This window comes from Sciurus vulgaris, assembly GCF_902686455.1.
Source record: "Sciurus vulgaris genome assembly, chromosome: X".
Lineage (NCBI taxonomy): Eukaryota > Metazoa > Chordata > Mammalia > Rodentia > Sciuridae > Sciurus > Sciurus vulgaris.
This window is the reverse complement of record NC_136471.1, coordinates 114,804,230-114,825,333: the sequence shown is the minus strand read 5'-3', so window position 1 is coordinate 114,825,333 and position 21,104 is coordinate 114,804,230.

The window sequence follows — 21,104 nt, the reverse complement described above, 5'->3', positions numbered from 1 at the left end:
CATTGTTGATGTAAATACATTATAGTTGATCAAATCTTCCTCTCTAGAGCTCATAATCTAAGTCATGTGTCATCAATTTAGAAGTGGATTTAATAAAATTTTATATCCCCAAATATCTATGTATTGTTAACAGAGAGTGAAAAAAGTCTCTTAAGAAGCATTTTGCTCTCCTGTTTCATTATTGAAAATACTTTGATATTATAAAATGACTGTGGAGCACGGAGAACAAACAAAGAAATATGCTATAAAATAATAAGGTGTAAAGAATTTATCACTTCTCAGCATTTTCAGAGTTTTGCTCTTCCTGGAATTAATAGCAGAAGTAGTTTTACCACTGTTCTTTAGCAACTAAAGGAAATTTTACTTTACTTACTACCATTTAAACATTATTAATAGAAAATGTCATGAAAAGTTTGTTTTACATGGTAAACTAATGTAATAAACCTCAGAATGAAGTACTTTCACAGGGAATGTTTTTTAAGGATTTAGAAATATTTCTAAGGGAATCTTCTGCTGAGATGCAAATCCATAATTGATACAATATTTTAACTTGTGACCCTTAGTACACTTCTTCCTTAAACATAAACTTATTGAACTCTGTTACATAGAATATTTAGAGATGATTAATTAGTATTATTTTGATCTACTTTAAAATCATAAATAATCCAAAACAGATTCAATGAAGTCTATAGGAATAAGTGAATTGATGTCATTGACCAGCCAATAAAAATATGAACCAACTTAAGTCTTAATACCATCATTATTATCTATTCTAGTTGAGTTTCCAAGACCAAAGTTTTGTCTTTGCGAATGGAACAGAAAGGGAAATGTAATGATGTTTCTTATACTATGGACCTGGCAGAAGAATGTTAACCATCTAGTACTCTTATTCTTTGAGTAAAGTCATGTGTTTCAAATGTGTAGTAAGAGTCTCAGGGAAATATTTATTTCCTATGAGGTTCTTTAAACATCTTGATATCTGTCTGATTTTCATATTATTTTTCTTTATGAAATGCATCTAGCACAACGTAATAGCATCCATCCATTTTAATCAGGGGTAATTTTCAAATTAGTAACTTTAATAGTAATTAATGTTAATAAAACACTGGATAAGAATTTTTACCTATAATTTATAGTTATATATGTGCATACATATACATAATATATTTGATCAATGCCATCGTCAACTATTTTCCTTGACAAAAATATGTAGCATCATGTGTAGGAAAATAATATTTTTCCTTTTTCTCCTGAGGATAATCAAGGTCATATTCCTATATTATTTGTTTTTCTATAAATATTAGGATTTCAAGGATAATAGAAAGGAAGTAGAACTAAGAATAATGCTAACCACTGGAAATTAGAAAGATCAAAAATAATGTCTACTGCTTAGAATAGCTCAAATGTTTGGAAACATTTAGAAAAATCTCAGACATCTTCAGAGGTCTTAAGTTTTCTACAGTGTTTGTACTAAACTTATGCTACCTTAATAAATGTGGAATCTGCAAAATGTTCCCTTTTTCTTTATAATAATTTGCAGATGATTCAAGTTATTAAAAAGAAAGATGTTACCCTAATTTTTAAAAGTAATATTTTAAAAATCTAATTTTGGCAAGGAAAAGAGGATATAGGTAAAACACTTTGAAAAACATATTAAAATGGAAGCATCACTTTCTTCTGGAAACCATATAGATGATAGACGATAGATAGATAGATTAATGATAGATACAAAGATTGGCTTGTGTCATCCTCTCTGGCCTTGTATCTTACCCTTCCCTGGGATAATGTAGCTGCTACCACATTGAACCAGTTGTGGTTTCTACATTTTTCATGCAACTTTAGTGTATATGCATCTTTGCACATGCTACTGATTCTGCCCAGATCTTTGTTTTTTTCAATCTGATGATTTAATTCAAGGACCACATCTTCTAAAATGTCCTTCCCTTCCACCCTACTTAGATTTACATGCCCTCTTTTATGCATTCATTGACTCCTGTGTTGCTTTTTATTCCTTTAAAAATTTTGTTCTTTTTAGATATGCATGACAGTAGACTGTATTTTTACGTATTATACATATATGGAGTAAAATTTATTCTAATTAGGATCCCATTTTTGCAGTTGTACATGATGCAGAGTTTCACTGGTTGTGTATTCATATATGTACATAGGAAAATTATGTCCGATTTATTCTACTCTTTCCTATTCTCATACCCCCTCCCTTCCCTTCATTCCCCTTTGTCTAATTCACTGAACTTCTATTTTCCTCCCATTTATTGTGTATCAGCATCCACATATCAAAGAGAGCATTCACCCTTTGATTTTTGGGGATTGGCTTATTTCAGTTAACATAATAGTCTCCAGTTCCATTCATTTACTAGCAAATGCCATAATTTCATTCTTCTTTAAGGCTGAGTAATATTCCATTGTGTATTCTTTATCCATTCATCTGTTGATGGTTCCATAATTTAGCTATTGTGAATTGAGCTGCTATAAACGATGTGGCTGCATCGCTACAGTATGTTGATTTTTAAGTCCTCTGGGTATAAACCTAGGAATGGGATAATTGGGTCAAATGGTGGTTCAATTCCAGGTTTCCAGGTTTTATGAGGAATCCCCATACTGCTTTCCACAGTGGTCACACCAGTTTGCAGCCCCACCAGCAATGTATGAGGGCACCTTTATCCCCACATCCCCACATCCTTGCCAACATTGACTGTTACTTTATTATTGATAATTGCCATTCTGACTGGAGTAAGTATGGAATCTCACTGTAGTTTTAATTTGCATTTTTCTAGCTGCTAGAGATATTGAACATTTTTTCATATATTTGTTCTCTGAAGTGCCCATTCAATTCCTTTGTCCATTTATTGGTTGGGTATTTTGTTTCTTGGGTATTAAGTGCCTTGAGTTCTTTGTTCCTAAATTCTTTTTTTGTTTGTTTGTTCTGGTGGTGGGGATTGAACTCATAGTCTCATGCAAGCTAAATTCATGCTCTACCACTGAACTATACTCCTAACACAATTCCTATATTCTTTATAAGGAAATTCTCTTGCACACTGTATTATTCTTTTCCTATCTTTATTCTAGACAAATGCTATGTAGACTTGTATGATTGTCCATCAAAAACTTCAAAAATATCTGAGCATGCCCTTCTGATAAATGTATGCATTATGATATCAATGGATGCGTGGATACTTATCGATACATATATTTGTTGACAATATTTCACAGATACAGACATATAATGGTCTGTATCTTATATTTTTTTAAGGCTCATTTTAGAATAAACTATGAAAATATAGTAAAATTTTAACATAATATTTCTTCAATTTAGTGCTTCATCTTGGGTTACCCTGAGGTGTAAGAACTCATCTTTATTGACCAGTCTTCTAATTATGATTTCCCTAAGAGCAGATCATTTTCTTTAAACAATTTGTAGTACCAATACTTATGTTTGATAATGGCAAATATATATCCCTCATTAAATAATATCCTTGATAATTATGGGTTGATTTCACACAGCAACAGTAGAGGCTTTCATTTATAGCATTAAGAGTTATAGGAACAGATGGTAATGACTGTACACAGTATCCTCATTGCATAAAGGAGCAAACTTAAGCTCAGACAGGTAAAGCAATTTAGCCAATAGCATACACTCAATGATTGGGAACTAAAATGTATTGTTCCATTTCCAAGTCTCTCCATTCTTGTAGGATGTGCTTGCCATGATTCCTTATAATTGTAGAGGCATGCACAGAGAGGAGGCATTTTCTAGTACCAATTTTCCTACACTTCTAACCTACATGAACTAGCTTGATATTTCAGAAATAGACCAAGTGCACTAGGAATAATCCCTCAAGTTAACTAGATTTTCTCTTTCAGCTGATTATCCAGGTTCAGTGAAGCCACCAATCTGATCTGAAAGCTGTTGCAACAACTTACACTCTCAAAGCCTGAGAATATGGTAGTCTCTGGACAATTGTTGTCCAGTGAAATTTTCTGTGGTGATATAAATGGTCAGCATCAACAATATTCAATATACGATCTGTACTTTAAATGTGACTAGAAGGACTGAGTAGTTGAATTTTAGATTTTATTTGATTTTAATTAATTTGACTCTAAATAGACACATGTGGCTAGTACCCTCTATTTTGGATAGTATAGTTCTTGACCCAGAGAATAAAATTTCATGTTAATATAGAAAAAGTATTTTCATGGAAACCATCTTTTCAACCTAGCATCCACAATAAAAGCATATTTTTGAGACACCTTGAACAGTTAGCATCCAGGCAAAGATGTGTGTGCCTATTTTGAATTAAGCAAGATAGAAAGAGTACAGAGTATGTCACATGCAAAGTAGAATGACCAAGTGGGATTTTCTTTTCCATTTAAAAAATATTTTTGAACAATGCTTCTCAAACTCTAATGTTCATATGAACTACCTATAGGTAGGGTATTTTTTAAAATACAAATTCTAGTTGTGTGTCTCTTGTGGAGTCTGAGATTCTACATTTCTAAGAACTTTTGGAAAATAATGCTGCTGCTGCTGTGGACCACACTTCAAGGAACAATTTAGATAAAAGGTAAGACCTCTTGGGGAAAATAATAGTTTGTTAACAAATAAAGTCACCTCAAAATAATCATAAACCTTATGAAACTGGATTTAGAAGAGCACTCTTCTCATGGTTTAGATATTAGTTGTCTCCCAAAAGCTCATGTGTGAGACAATACAAGAGAGTTTAGAGGTGAAATGATTGGGGTATGAGAGCCTTAATCTGACAAGTGCATGAATCCCCTGATAAGGATTAACTGGGTTGTAACTGTAGGCAGGTATGGTATGATTGGAGGAGGTGGGTCATCTGGGGGCATACCTTTCAAGTATATGTTTTGTCTCTGAAGAGTGAAACTGTCTTTCTTTGCCTCTTGGTGGCTGTGTCCTGAGCTGCTTGCCTTCACCATACTCTTCTGCCTTGATGTTCTGCCACATCTTGGGCCCAGAGCAATGGAGCCAGCATCTATGGACTGAGACCTCTGAAACTGTGAGCCCGCAAATAAACTTTTCCTCTTCTAAAATTTTTCTTGTCAGGTCTTTTGGTTATAGTAGTATAAAAGTTGACAAAAAATATCCTTTACTGGTCAAAATTTGACACTCTCCATGCACCAATAAATGAGTGTGAATTCCCCACATTATATAATCAAATTGCATTCCCCTTGAGATATGATAGCAGCAGAAAAATCCTTTTAGTCATGTATTTTTGTGTCACTGTGGCCCAGAAAAAATATTTATAAAGAAAGAAAGGGAAAGAAACTTGATTTTTCCTGAAATGCAATTGAATCAATGCCCACTGAAGGAGAAAATCTGCAAGAAGCATTTCAGTGTAGAGATAACCAGGACCATGTCTTTGGGGAAATGATAAAAGTGGAACCTGTTAATGATTTACAGAGTGAATGAAAGTGGGGAGTCTTCTTGCTTGAAATAAATTGAATACAGTCACAATGACATTTACTGCATTGGTTATTGTTACAGACACATTGTGGGGGAAATCATTTAAATTTATTCTTTTCAGGAACAACCTGGATAGACACACCAATGGATTTGACTGTTCTTATCAAGAATTTGAAAAATAAAAACTAAGTAGTAGACTACTAGTAAAAATGGCTAGAGAAGCTTAAACTAGGGCAAACACAAGGGCTGGTACAGATTAAAAAAAAAAATTGGCAAAAATTTCCAGTCCAGTATTTTGCCTTCACTCATATTTATGACTGAGTCCACAAACAAGAAGTGCACCCATAGTTGTCACCCGTAGTTGTCTCTGAGCTAGAGTTTAGAGTTATGTAGTAACACAAGGAGTGAGGACCCTATCAATTTTTTTTTTGGTAGTGCTGAGGATCGAACCCAGGGCCCTGTGCTTGCAAGGCAAGCACTCTACCAACTGAGCTATCTCCCCAGCTCCCTATCAATTTTTAAGAAATAAGGAAACCATGAACTTAATACATTTTATGTCTTAGGCAAAGAGTTACCTAATTTCATGTTCTAATTCTTACTCCTTTTTCAGGCTGATAGCAGCCATGGCAAAACGACTAGAAAGTTAAATCCTCTGATGGTCATATCTTTTTGTATTTTACAGTAAGAAATGAATAAGAAACCAACCGCTTGCCATTGTAATGTCAAAAGATACTGATGAATTGTCTGATTTAGAGTTTGTTAAAATATTGATATTTCCTGAATTTAAACGTCCAAGGTGATTGTGTTTCCACTGACCAACAGTTAGAAAGACTAAATAACAGAGTCACAATTGTGTATAGTGGTGCAGACATGTTCAGAAAGGGTATGTCATTTCCCTTTTCACTCAACTACTCAGCACATACTTGTATATCTCATTTGGGATACTTGCAGTTGTTTGCAGTTTCTACAGTTTAATATCCTCAGTCAGTTCTCAAAATGAGGTCATCTGTAGAATTGCTAAGAGATGTTATTTAGATAGTAAATCTGCAAGTATGCCGAGAAAGATTTCCTATTTCTGCTATACGTTAGGAAAAAATGAATTATTTTGTAGTTGTAAAAGCTCTGAATTACAGATGCTAAGATACTTGGTGAAAACTTGTAACTTTTCTGTCTTTCCTTATAAATATATAATTGGCATTTTGCAATTCGATAGGATCAAGTTCAAGTTGTTGACTTTATTCTCTTTCATACTAATATATGGATTTTTATGTTGTCAGATGGATACATGATTTAAAAAAGAAACAAACCTTGTCTATAGGCAATAAAGTATTGTTCTTTGGCAGAAAAAAAATTGCATATCTTCATGGTAAATCCCTTTCTTCAACTTGTCTCTTTTGCTATAAGTCCCATGAAGAGAAAAATAATAATACACTGTATCAGGAATTAATTGAGTCTTTCATTAATTATACAATAATAGAAAACTCTTAATGAATCATACAGTAAACATAGTAATACAGATTCTATTCCATAGCTGAAAAAAAATGTAACAATATAAGTTAAGTTGAAAGTTCAAAAAAAATTCCACCTTCTTTGTAGGTGTATGTATGAACACATATACAAATGTACAGATATTGAATAGATATTCGAAACATAGATACTATTTACCTATTAATCCATTGCTTTGTCTTGTGTGCTCTTAAAGATCTTCAAAACTAGTGTTTAGTCATTTTCTCATCAAGCAATGAGAATGTTTGATTACCTTGGGAACTTTGTGTGTTTGTTTTCTAAGGTAAGGTAAAAGTGGAGAATGGGGCAATGAGGATGTTGAAACACAGGAAAAACAAAAGTGCAAACAGGAAAGAAATTTGTATTTTCAACAAAATCTAACAACTGACAAGTAATCATTTTAATATGCAAAAAATATTTTATTTCTCAATGAGAAAAGAAGTAAAAATGAACAAAATAATATTACCATTCTTTTAACACATATACTTTCTAAATACAGGGCACAGTGATACAGGCCAGTAATCTCAGCTACTTGGAAGTCAGGCAGGAGGATCACAAGTTCAATGCCAGCCTTGGCAATACAGCAAGCCCCTGTCTCAAAATAAAATTAAATTAAATTAAAAAGGGCTAGGATGTAGCTCATTGGTAGAGCACCCCTGGATTCAATTCCCATTATAAGTCTATTAATCAATAAATAAACTCTTTCTTTATTATTAAGGATTATAAAATTTTGAGACTGGGTCTTGCTAAGTTGCCAAGTAACTGGGATTATCAGGCTTTTGGTACTACTGTACCAAAAGAGTTAGTAAATGAGACAGAAAAGAGAAGAGAGCCGATAAAGGATGATTATCAAGCAACCTGCCACTGTGGATGAATGGAGGTTGTCTTTGCTGAAAGATACATGTGAGAGGTATCCCAATTAAGAGCCAAGAAAGTTTGGAAAGTCATTGAGTAAGGGAAGTTCCTGGGATCTAATTGTCCATCCCTTCTGGCCTGCTGGAGAGCTGCACACCAAGCCCCAGAGGTCAAGAAAAATAAATATTCAGTGGTTGGCAATTAGAAGAGCACTGGTATGAACAGAGATGGTAAAGGTGAGAGAATACACGTGGAATATCAACTGTGCCTGCTACAACTATAATTTTACAGAATCATTTTAGAGTTTCATTCAACCTATTCAGGTTAAAAAAACAAGTCAAACAAACAATTTTCATTGTACCAGTCTCTGCAAATCTTAACCTTTCAAAAATAATGTAGAATCAGCATGTTTAATGCAAGTAAATCTATATCCAGCATTGATCTTAGATTTCCTATAGAGCTCCCATTACCAAGAAAATGTCACTAAATCATGGTCTTTGCTTATGAAAAGACACAGTCAATTTGGATTCTTTATTATATTTTGTTCCAATAGCTTTGCTTCAAATACTGTCACTTTGTAAATCTAATCTAAAGTACAGCTCTAAGGATCTCAGCTTAGTTTCTAGTCCCCTAGTCTCTTTCACACAAAACATTATATCTTCTTTGTCTTCATTTTCCTTCACTTTAAACATGAGCTTCCCATGACATTTCCATTGCCTTTACCCAACCTCTTTTCCTCCTTGTATTAATCGATTTGATTATTTCTCTTTTCCTGGAATTGGTGGGTGCAATGTTAATTCACTGAGGAATTACTTTAAAATCTCATGGTCTCCTCAGATCCCAAATTATGGAAAAAATGGAAACAAAGAGTCTACATGTCTCAGAAGAGTAGATGGAAAAACAGAGTAAATGAGCTGTTCATGGAAATATAAAGTGAGAAGAGACATGCAAAGGGAAGTGTGATAGCCCTAACTTTTCAAGCAGTCAATGTAAACGATCCCATGGTGGACCGCTCTCTTTCTTTCCTAAAGCTAAAACATAACATTAACTTTCACTATGATATATATATTAGATCCATGATCATAAGCTTTAGATTTCAACAAACTTCACCAAAAGAAATCTAGATTTTCTTATTTTGCTGTTTCTTTCACCCATGTGTATGTTTCTCTTCTTATGAAAATGTTGTTTGATGCATTATGTTGTATAAGGCTTCCCAGGTCCCATTCTCCAGTTCTACATTCTTACCTCCTGAAACCACATTCAGTATAACTAAGAAGGAAAAATACTGGTTCTTGCTCATACATGCTACATTGTGTGATGTCCCCATTGTCCATACCATGAAACAGACTGCTTCTGTTCTGAGATTCCATATTCTCCATGAGTGTACTCTTACCTTTTCATAGTGATATTAATCATCATTTCCTTAGTAGGGCCTTTCTTGACATTAACACATTGAGTAAATCATTTTTTTTTTTTTTTTTGGTGCTTCCTCTGTGTTGAGTTTCCTACATATACTCTATGAATTAGTTTACTGAATAGTATTTATTCATTCTAGTTGTTAATCTTTCAACTAGATTTTGAAGACCCTAAGAACCAAAATTGAGTCAGATTTTAATACACAGAGCCAGGAAAAATCAGGTACAAAGTAAAAATGCAGTAAATGGGGTTAATTGTCAAATTATCATTTTATTTTATTCTCATCTTGAATCCCTTATGACTCCATGACTTTCTATGTTGTAAAATTCACATAGAAATCTCCAATTAGCATTTTTATTCTCCTTAACTAATAAAAGGATATATTGAAATTTAATCAATTCTCCTTTCATTCTTTCTCTTTCAAATCATAGAAAACTTAGCCACCTTATTTACTTATTATTTTTATATTATAAAGCAAGTACTTACTTTCCTCATTTAAAGATGTTTCATGATTAGGTACACATCTAGAAGTAATCTATATAAAAAACACAGTCATTTCTTCCTTATAAGTTACTATAGGACAACAATTTTATCTGTTTAAGTGCTTTGCACTCTGTCTCTTTTAGTGACTTAAGGTAAAGAAAAAAGAAATGGCATGTCCAAGGAGATGTTTAGTAATACAACTATCATTATCAACATTATCGCAATTCTCTTCCTTTTCCAAATATCATTTTATTATATTGTTACTATGACTATTTTGTGGGTGAAATCATTGTGAAGGATTAGCAGAAACATGAATTAGTGGTCAAAATAACAATTTGCTAATTTGGTACTTCCAATTTGTTGTGTACCTGCAGAATGTCACTTAATTTCTCAGGCTTTGCTTTAGTTACAAATAAAATTAAAGAACTGGTTTATTCTAGCTCGAAATCACATGTGATCCTAGGACACAATGTGCATTGCTTTTTTTTTTTTCCCTGATGATACTACTAGGTCCATTATGCTAAACATGTGAGTTATATTAAATGAGTGAATTTATGAAGTAATGACTTAAGTTTCTCTGATAATAGAAAGAATATGAAAATGAAGAAAATTGATTTTGTATATTTAAATGAGAAAGAAAAATACCTACCTGTTAGATCAAAGAAAAGCATAAACATAGATGGCTTTTAATGGAACTAGACTTATTTATGTCATGGTCATGGAGAAGTCCAAAACATCCTTATTTTAGTCATTTTTATTGAAAATTTTATATAAAAGCTGAGGGCTGGATCTATATTCTTTAAAATACTAGTAATAATAGTAATGATGAGAAATCTAAAGAGGAGGAGTCAATAAAAGCTGTGAGGAATGAAAACAAAAAAGATACTGCCTCTCAAGTACCTGTTAGTGTGAAAATAAGATGCACAACAAATAACAAATTTTTTTTCTTAAGAAACAAGTACCACATAAGAAGTACATTAAATTGCATGAGCGTAGTAAGATCTATGATTATGAGTGCCTGTAATAGTTCTTCAATTAAGGATGCAGCAAACAGTGGAATGCTATGAGAACAATGAGAATTTTAAAGGTAACCAGAGACCTCTACACTTACTTTTGTTTCGTTCTAACATTAAAAAGGGAAAACATTTTTAAATATTGATTTTCTTCCAAAGCTTGCAGTTAGTCATTTCAAACTTAATAAAGTGGAAAGATCAGAGAAATTACACATCAGAACTCAGTAAAATTATATCAAAATTAAAAAGACTTTTGGATAGATTTTTATCGAACATAGAAAGGAATCCAAAGACTGCTCTAAAGTTGAAGTATCATGCATTAATATGTCACTTGGTAAAAACAAAGACACAATGCAGAAAAACATTATGGGGTTTTTAGGGAAGGTATTTCGCAACTGTTCATTGTGGACGAATATATATTCAGTAATATCTGAGAAACGGACAAGCAAGTCAGGTTTTATCAATGCTTAAGCAGATCGGAATTTATTTACTTCAGTACATCTCTCCTTAATCATAATCCCAAATGTTATTACAAAATGAATTTAAATGTACAAACTATCTTTTACCCTCCATATTGTCTACTTGATGAGCAATCAAGTAAATTCTTATTTGAAAACACAGCTCAGAGAGTTCTTACTGACTCATTCTGTCATGGTCTCAGCCTATCCTAGGCAAATAGGAAGTTACTTTCTACAAGAAGTGTCAATGCAATATTTCCTAAGCAAATGCCTTTCTGATGTGTCAAAGTCAACATGTTCTATTCACATGGTGTCATAAATCTAATTAACTGTACCTCCTGTAAAACATCAAAACCATTTTGAGAAAAAGTGAATGTTAAAGCTATAACAATAAAGCAAAGCAGGGAAGTTTCCTCCTATTTGGTACCACAAATTCAGATGAATTGTTTCCTGGTTTTATTGCTCCTTCCTGGTCCCACTATAGCCAGTCAGAGTGGACTTGCAAAAACAATCAAATTACTCCTCTTCAAAACACAAAGTTCTAGTCTCACTTAAAAGGCTCTTAATAAACTGGACCCTATGACGTTCTTTCCTCCACCCTGTTCCAGTCATGTATCTGCTTTGCTGTTACTTGAATATACGTAGACCAATCTCAGAAACTTTTAACTTCTTTCCCTGTTTATAAGTTCCTTTGCCAGATATCATTCCAATTCACCCTTGGCTTCCTTCAGGCCAATGTAAGACAGAAACTAATACAAACACCACCCCCCAAATTTATTCATATATACATTTTATTCCCTTTACCTTCCTTTGTCATTCTACATTGTATTGAAGCAGGCCAGAGACCTCCACCCAGAAGATCCTTACCATAATTAAGCAGAACCCCCGCCCCATTTGTGGCATGTAAGTTCCTCTTCTTACAATTGAGTGTTTTGCACAGGTCAGCTATCAGCAAAAATCTGCAGAAGGCATTGTGGTTTGTAGCTTCCTTTTTGTTTACAAATGCCAGATTTGCAGAAAACACTTGTGAAACCCCTATCTGAGAATGGAAGGAAACACACTTATCATTTGAACCTCCTACCCCTATCCCCCGCATTGGGTATAAAGGTAAAAGGATTTCTATACTCATTGTTCAGAGGAAGAATTCTTATACATGAGACACCTCTGAACTCTGCAGTCATAAAAGCTGCCTCCTGAAAATTCCTCTAGTATCCTGCCTCTTCTGTCCCATTTCGATATATATTGTTGCAGAGAAGACCCACCCACAGAGCCGAAGGCTGAGGGGCAAGCTGGGGTAGGAGTGGAGGTTGTCCATAGCCATTGGTTCCTGTGATCTCCCAGGAAGAATTTCCATCAAGTCACACAGAGTATAGACAGGGGGTTATTGGAAAAGCGAGAAATAAGGATCAAGTACAGTATAAGCACTGCAAGGACTGCTTCTGAAGAGAACAGCGTGGCTCCTACAGAGTGAAGTTTTTAAGGGTTCTGAGTTTCTTTGATCTTGCCCTAGTTTCACATCCCCACCCCCTTAAGTAGTTTATTACCCTTTGTACAGCCCTCAGCACATTTCCTTTCTGAAGGTCAAGATGACCTGGTTACAAGGGTTGGGTGTGACATGACCTTGAAACAATAGTTCCCTTAAGGTGTTAAAATTATGGCTGAAAGAGGTTTGCAATTATCAGTTCCCATTTTCCAGATATTTGTCTGCTTTGATAAATCTTCCTGTGATTCCCAGTCCTGTGACTTATGGACTCTCTTTGATCCATAGGTCTGGTTTCCTCCCTGTAAGTTACCACCCTTCATTGTCCTATTCGCCAACTCATAGCTAAACTGTCTACCTAACATATATCACAGGCTGACTTTTTATGGATTTTTTAAAACTTATTTGCTCTTCTTCTCACTTAGATTGTAAGCTTCCTCTGGGCAGGGATTTTATCAATTTGGTTGCTATTGCTTCACCAGTCCCCAGAATGTGGTGTGGTACATAACAGACATTTGGTAAATGATTGTTGAACGAAAGAACTAGGTTAGACAATGCATAATGATAACATATAGTAATAAATAAAACTCTGTTGACCCTTTTGTTTTCAACCAAATGATTTGTCCATTGAACCAGTTCTGGGTTCATTTAATATGGCTAGATTATATATCCTAAAAGTTTGTTGTGACCTACAAAGTGTACATGTGTATATTCTTTTACTCTTAAACATAAACTCTGGATTATCATTATGTAGTGTATGCTTTGAGAAGGCAGCCTAGAGTGGCAGGGCTGGAGATGGTGCCAGAGAAGATGGATTTGAAGTCTGTTCTTAGAAGTGTACAATTGGACAAGTAAACTGGCTTCTCTGGGTCTTGATTCTCTCATCAACTAAATCAGGTCAATAGAAATAATTACTTTCTGGCTTACTTTATAATATTGTTGTACAATTCAAGTAAGCTAAAGCATTTAAATATATTGTGTAAACTTTTTTTGTGGGCCACGTGTTCTGCATGTTTTAGGTCAAAGGGAAAATACAAAACTCAAACAGAGAATCAGGCTTCACTCTCTTCCCCTTTACTTAGAGCATTTACTTATAGAAAACTTGTCTTTGTAAGTTTTTTCTCTGCCTCTTTGAAAATGTACATAAATCTTTGCAAATGCTAAATAAGCCCTCCCTCCCAGTTTTTAACTTAAAAATGTTTCTTCAAGGACTATGAGTCATCTCTTTCAAATGTAAACAGTAAAGAATACAGTGCCCCCGATTTCCCAGTTTTAATAAGAAGGTAGGAGCCTAACTGTGGCTCAACCAAGTTCAAAGATGGAAACTTGACTTCCTAAAAATAGGAGAAATTTAAACTTCCTTTGGATAAAGAAAGTTAGGAAACACAAATGGTCACTCCAATTACCAGGTGAATTTAGAATGAATTATATATGTCAGAGGGTACTATCTTCTTATTTGAGGACTATTTATCATTTATCTTGAGAATAATGGGTTGTATCTGCTTGACTCTGAAAGAGGGTGAGCTTGCTTGCTTTCTTTGCAGTTCCTCTAGATTGCCTTTGATTTGCATCACATTCCAGTTTAATGCTTATTTAATAATAAAATTTCCTTTCTCTTCTAAATTCGTGGAAAAGTTTTCTAGGATGGCAGGTGACTTTCATTTTTAATTATACTTTCCCAACACAGATAAACGAAAAGTTACAGTGAAAGCACAGCATGAAGCTTGTGGTTTCAACTTGGGAAACAAAACTAGAAAGAACATTATTCCACCCTTAAAACAATAACAAAAGCTGGACAAACTATAGGTTTCCAATTTTTCTCATATCTATAAGTGAGCTTTAGTTATAGGCAACTAAGTTGCCCAAGATCTTAAAAAGATTTTAAGTGGAATTATTTAAAAAATGGTAAAGAGAAGTGGTAACTGTCAAGAGATCCTGTGGAGCTGCTGAAAATCATAGACAGAGAGAGTGTAAACTCACACTTAGGACCTAACCTATCCATGGGCCCCACTACCACCCACCATACACGCATGCATGCACACACAGATTGAAAGGAGACCTGGGAGGGCAAAACACACTGTCAAGAAAATGAAAAGATAAGCCACAGACAGGCAAAGTATTTGTCACTTCTGTATCTGGCAAAATATGTGTTTCCAGAATGCATACAGAACTTTAAAAACTCATCAATGACAAAGTACACAATCCAATAAAAACCTGGGCAAAAGGTTTGAACACACACTTAGTTAAAGAAGATATACAGAAGGCAAATAAATAGATGAAATATTGCTCAACATCTCGTCATTAGGAGATTCAAATTAAAACCGCAATGAAATAATAACAATGTTTATTAGAATGACTAAAAAATCAGGAAGAATACAGAATGACTAGAACATACATTATACAATAATACAGTCAATTTGGAAACCAGAAAGAGTTTGGTAATTTCTTATAAAGATAAAGATAATATTCCATGTAACTCAGAAATCCCAGGTCTCAAAAGAAAGAAAGCTAATGTTCACAAAACCTTTTACAGATAGGTACAGCAGCTTTACAGATAATCACTACAGACCAGAAACAAACAAAATGTCCTTCCTCTGGTGAATGGATACACAAACTGTAATGCATCCACAGAGTGGAACACTATTCAGCAACAATGGTGGGAAAAAATTTAACAACTATTGACGCACACAAAGATGTGGATAAATCTCAAGTGTTTTGTTAACTTAAAGAAGCAAGATAAAAGGCCTCTAATTAAATCATTCCATTTATATGACATTCTAGAAATGGCAAAGCTATAGGAGTAGAAAAGTGATCAATAGTTGCTAGAAATTCAGGGTGGGGAAAAGAGTTTAGTATAAAGGAAAAGCATGAGGAAAATTTTCGAGTTGAAATAATTGTTCTGTGTCATGATTTTGGTTGTAGACACATAATGGTGTACTTGTCAAAATGCATAGATTGTACAACACAAAATGAATTTTACTATATAACATAAATCATTTAAAAAGAAAAAAATTTGTAATTTGTCATCAGTTAACGATTACTAACTGTGGCACGTTGTAAAATTTAACAGATTCAAATTCATTATGCACAGCTTACTTTGTGTTAGTGCATCAATGGATCAAGCAGAAGGCATAATATTTTCAAACTAGAGGCAAAGGGAGAAAAGATCATAAAGTGTATTTAATTTCAAAATTATTAGATCTTTCTCATTAAATGGGGGTTGTATCATATTTGAAATATCGGGCTTGTCTCCAATCTCCATAAGCTAGGAAACCGATAATAGAAGTAGAATGGTAGGATCAGAGGCACAAAAATATTTCAGGATTGCGGGTATGAATTCTAAAGACAGATTAGTCAGAGTTGGCTGGTAGGTAGAGTTAAAGAAAGAAAATTGTGAGAGCATTGCATGATACAGAGATTTGAAATAGGAAGGAATGGATTGGTTCCAGAAACTGTTTGAGCCACTGTAATAACTAATTAGAAAAACAAGAGGTTTATTGATTAAATTTGAGTAGGGGATTATTTTACAAGAAATCCAAGCAAAGTTTCCTTATAAAATGGTACTTAGACTACAGAATTAACTGCCAAACTGTCTAATGTGAGAGTAAAATAATCAGATAAATATGTATCCATTACAGCAAGGCTTAAAAGGGGAAATTTTTGATAGGCAATGTGCAATTAATCGATAATTAATCAGTAACTAGAAACAGGGAAGTGAAAATTGGAATTCAGTTTATGGGTTTCAGATGAGATTGGGTGCATTCAGGGTGGTATGGCCGTAGACCAGTTTATGAGTTTCAAACTGACATGGAGATCCTAGAATAGTCAGAGGCCAGATTTATTCAACACATACAAAGGTCTGTAAAGCATTATGTTGATTTGATTTATGTAAACAGTCAAGTTCAAAGTGAAAAAGTAAAAAGGAGGGCTGAATTCTCCCTTTAAATATAAAATTTAAGCAATTTTTCTACTTTTGATAATTCAGTGTTCAATTATATTTTCTTTATGGGGAAAAAGTCAAGATACTTAAATGAAAATTCATTAATTACACTCAAATTGTACCCACACAAAAATCAAATGGATATTTTGATAAGTCCATTATAATTTTCTTATTTCTCAAATGTTTATATAAATTTTATTTATCTAACTGTTGAAGCTCTCTGGTCCTTCCCCTGCCCCTTGAAGACACATAAAATTTACTTATTAAAAACCCTCTCACATTATTAGGGGAATTTTAATTAGTGCAACAGCAGAGACCACTATTCTCAAAAAAAATGAATAAATATACCTTCTCAATTTGTGGAGGAAGCAGATGCATTAAAAATATTAAACGATACAATAAGAATTTATAATCGAATTAAGTATAACCTCAGCCTAGATAGGAAAGCACCCTGTTCTCACAGGATAATAGTACCTTAAACTTGACAGTGGACATCAGCCATGTGAAAACAATCTTTAATAAGAAAAAAAGAGAAGACAATTACTCTGAACTTTAGTTTCTGGTGGAAAAATTCTTTGTCCTTCCCAACACCATTTTAGGCTTTTTTGTTTTGAAAAACAAAAGTCCTACTTCATTGGGCTTTTTTATTTAGCAAATACCCACTAGATACCTTCCATGAGTCAGACTCTGTTTAGGTACAGGGGATACAATGATAAATAAGAACGAAAAAGTCATTTCCCTCATGGAGGTCACTTAACTAGAGGAGAAGTCCAATTATAGACATGTGAAAGCATAAATAAAATTAGATACTTTAAAATGCTATGTGTAAAGTTGTAAGTAGAATTTTAAGTTGCTTTATGTAATAGGCCTAGCACAGAGCTAAGACTTAGAATATTGATTCCTCATTTCTTTCTCCCTCCCTCCTTATCTCCTTGGCTTCCTGTATCCCATTGTTGACCTTTCTTTTTTACCTTTATTTTTATTTAATTTATTTTGTTGCTTGGATATAATTTTTACTATGCCTACCTTCTCAAATCAATTATTCTATTGTGATTTTTACTTTTGAGGATACTGCACAAAACCAAACCAAATGCAACAGTGTTTATACTTGGAAAAGCCTTTTAGATGTGGGTTAGAACTTCACTTGACTACTCTACTTCATATATTTATTATCAACCTCCATTATTAAATCTAATACTATTTTCAGTGATTATCATTGTACTGTGGCTTGAGGAATTCTGAGATGAGCAATTTAAGACCAGTGACTTTCTACCCTGAGTGCTACTGAAATGTCTTTCTCTATTCATGTCTGCAGTGTTTCTCTGGAAAAGTGGCAAATGCTTTAACTTTTCCTCTTAACATCACAGTTTGTATTTCCCTTTTTTTCAAGAAGAGAATCTTGGGCTTGGGATATAGCTCAGTTGGTGGAGTGTTTGCTTTGGAAGCACAAGGCTCTGGGTTCGAGTCCCAGCACTATAAAAAAAAAAATCTTGGATTAAAAGAGAATGCCATGCAAAATTGCAAAAATTGCAGGTTACAGTGGTTACCCATTCCTTCTGGGATCATGTCACAGCACATGAGGCTATAATATGGTGGGTACTTAAATCGATTTGAACGTCATTTCTGCTTAATTATGTCATGGTTAAAATACCCTGCACATCAATCCTGCACATGTGTATAAAGATAAGACCATATATAGACAGTTACTGATACCAGTGACTAGAGAAAGTATATAGTAAATTATTTCTTTCACTTGAAGTGCTTTCATTGTCACATGATTTATTTTCAAAATAAAGTTAGGTGTATGTGGATAAAAATGAACACAAATATTTTCTTGTTGGCTTCTTTCAAATAATTTCCATCTTACTTTTCAGCATTTTACCAACAATTTTTCACCTTAAATGTTTTCTAAATTATTTCAAGAAAAATATTGAAGGGATTTATCCCTCCTTTCTTTCTAAAGAAGTTCCATGTCAAACACTTTCATGCATTAAAAAAATGCAGGAGATTTCGAGTTTAAAGATTGATCTGAAAACAAAGGGAAGGATCAAAGAGGTGATCTGAGAAAATGGGAATCTATACTTAAGTCACAAGATACTACATTTTGCTTTAGAGATAGCTTGTGTTTAACTTACTGTACCAGTTCCCAATTTCATGCATTATCATACTTCTCTCTAAAAATGCTCAAGACATGAACCATAGTATTAGTCAGGGTTCTCTAGAGGGACAAAATCAACAGGAAGTATGCTTATAAAAATCATACTTAGATTGGCTTACATGAACAGAAGTTGCATAGTCCACAATGGCCGTCTGTAGACTAGAGAGCTGGAAGAACCAGCAACTGCGCAGTCCGAGATACAGAAGTGCCCGAAAAAGAGGAATCAACAGTGCTACCGTAGTCCGAGATCCAAGGCTTCTGGAAACTTCTTGGAGAATCACTGGCAGAGTCTGCTGTGGAAGAGTGAAGAAGTAGAGTTCAATTTCCTCAGACAATCAAAGCAGCAATCAAAAACTCATTCAAGAAGAGTTCAGCTTGCATCTGCTGCTGCTTCCTTGTTCTTCCAACTTTTATTCCATTCAAGCCACCATCCTACTGGATGACGGTGCTGTCCTGGTTTAGGGAGGGCCTCCACTTCAGTTGGCTATCCCACATTCCAATCATTCCTAGACACCCCCTCATCGACATACCCAGAAGCTTCTTAATCATAGGCATGTCTTAATCCAATTCAATCTCTTAATCCAATCTTAATTTGAATTTGACAATTCAAATTAACCATTACAACCATCATAGCAACTCACCCTAAATACAAATACCACGGTAGTGATTGGGGGGGGGGGGGCGGTATGTGGAAGCTATAGGTGGAGAAATCATAGCTATTATGACCCCACGGAGATTATCCAATAAGTTGAGTCAATTCACTCAATGAAAATGTAAGCATTTTCAGTCAACCATATTAGAGAGGTTAACTGATTACTCATTTTTTTTTTTTTTTTTTTTTTTTTTTTTTTGCGGTACTGGGGATCGAACTCAGGGCCTTGTGCTTGTGAGGCAAGCACTCTACCAGTTGAGCTATCTCCCCAGCTCATTACTCATTTTTTAAGCATTGATCTCCACCCCAACTAAAAGTCAGTTTGTTCTCTCTGCAATTAATGTTAAAATATTTCCCTCATCTTCAATGCACCCTCACTCACATCTGAACAAATGCATATACCTTTTCCGGTTACTTTCTCTAGCAACCCATGTCTTTATGGTCCTTCAAACTTTTATTTAAGCATATCTCTCTTTTATGATTTCTATTTCATAAACTACTTAGGATCTAATAATCCTATTAAATACCCCCCTCATTTTTCAGCTTTTTATTCAATTCATCTTATGTATACAACTTAATTCTTCCTTAGGGCAGCTGCATACAGTTGGTAAATGTGCATGTTTATATGTTCCTGTCACTTGGGCTTAAAGACATTTTTCCATATATCCCTTGTCACTTACTGATTGATATGGTTGGTAGATGGCATTTTTTAGAAGAAACATCATCAACTGTACAAAATATGCTGACATCTCCAGTAATAAATAATACAAAACAGTCACGGTTTAGAAAGCACAACTCCTGCTTTTACAAGAAAAGGAAAACGATAAACTTCAAAGGCTATGATAAGATAGATCTTAGTTCAGAGGTTCTAGAAAATGTTCCCAGGACTTTTGATAAGAACTTGGTAGGAAATGTTATTTTCTTCATTTAAGACATATTTGCTTTGTGCAATCTAATCACTGTTCAAGGCGCTCAGGAAGTCATGGCGAATATGAGACATAAGGTCCTTCTTTTTTGTGAAATTCATATTCTTTGTGGGAGAACAAACAAATAAGCAGAAAAAATATAAAGAAGATAATTTTGATAATATTAAATGAGAAGTAATGGAGGCGTGGCAAGGCAAATATGCATATTTGGTGTTTGAGGGACGGAGATGTATGATTGATGCTATTGAAGTTCTGCCCTATATCTCCTTGACCTACCTCTGAGTCCCCATGCAACTATTAAAGACCACCATCTGGAACCTAAGCACTTCTTTGCCCATGGGCTTTCTCTGGCACCACAGGAGCATGCTTGACCAGGAACAACCCAGAAGTTCAGGGGTTGGGATTGACTCAATCCTTGATAGATGAGAGTTAGTATACAGATACCATAGCCTTCTCTAGTGGAACAATTCCAAGTTGTATTCCAGATTTTTAGAGTTCCTAGAAGGATTTGGTCCTACTTACTCAAAGCAATCTGTAGTTTAAGACATATTCTATAGGCTTTTAGCACTTAACTGCCTCATTTTCCCCGCTCCTTCATTTGCATTTCCTGGGATCACATGTCTAGTAAACTTCCTGCCCTCAAGTTCCTATCTAAAGAATTGGAAGCTAATTCACAATAAGGATGGGGGGAGGGGATTTAAAGAAAGAATAAAAGATCAGTAGACCAAGGGGAATGAAGAGGAGGGAGGAGGGATGGGATAAGGAAAGACA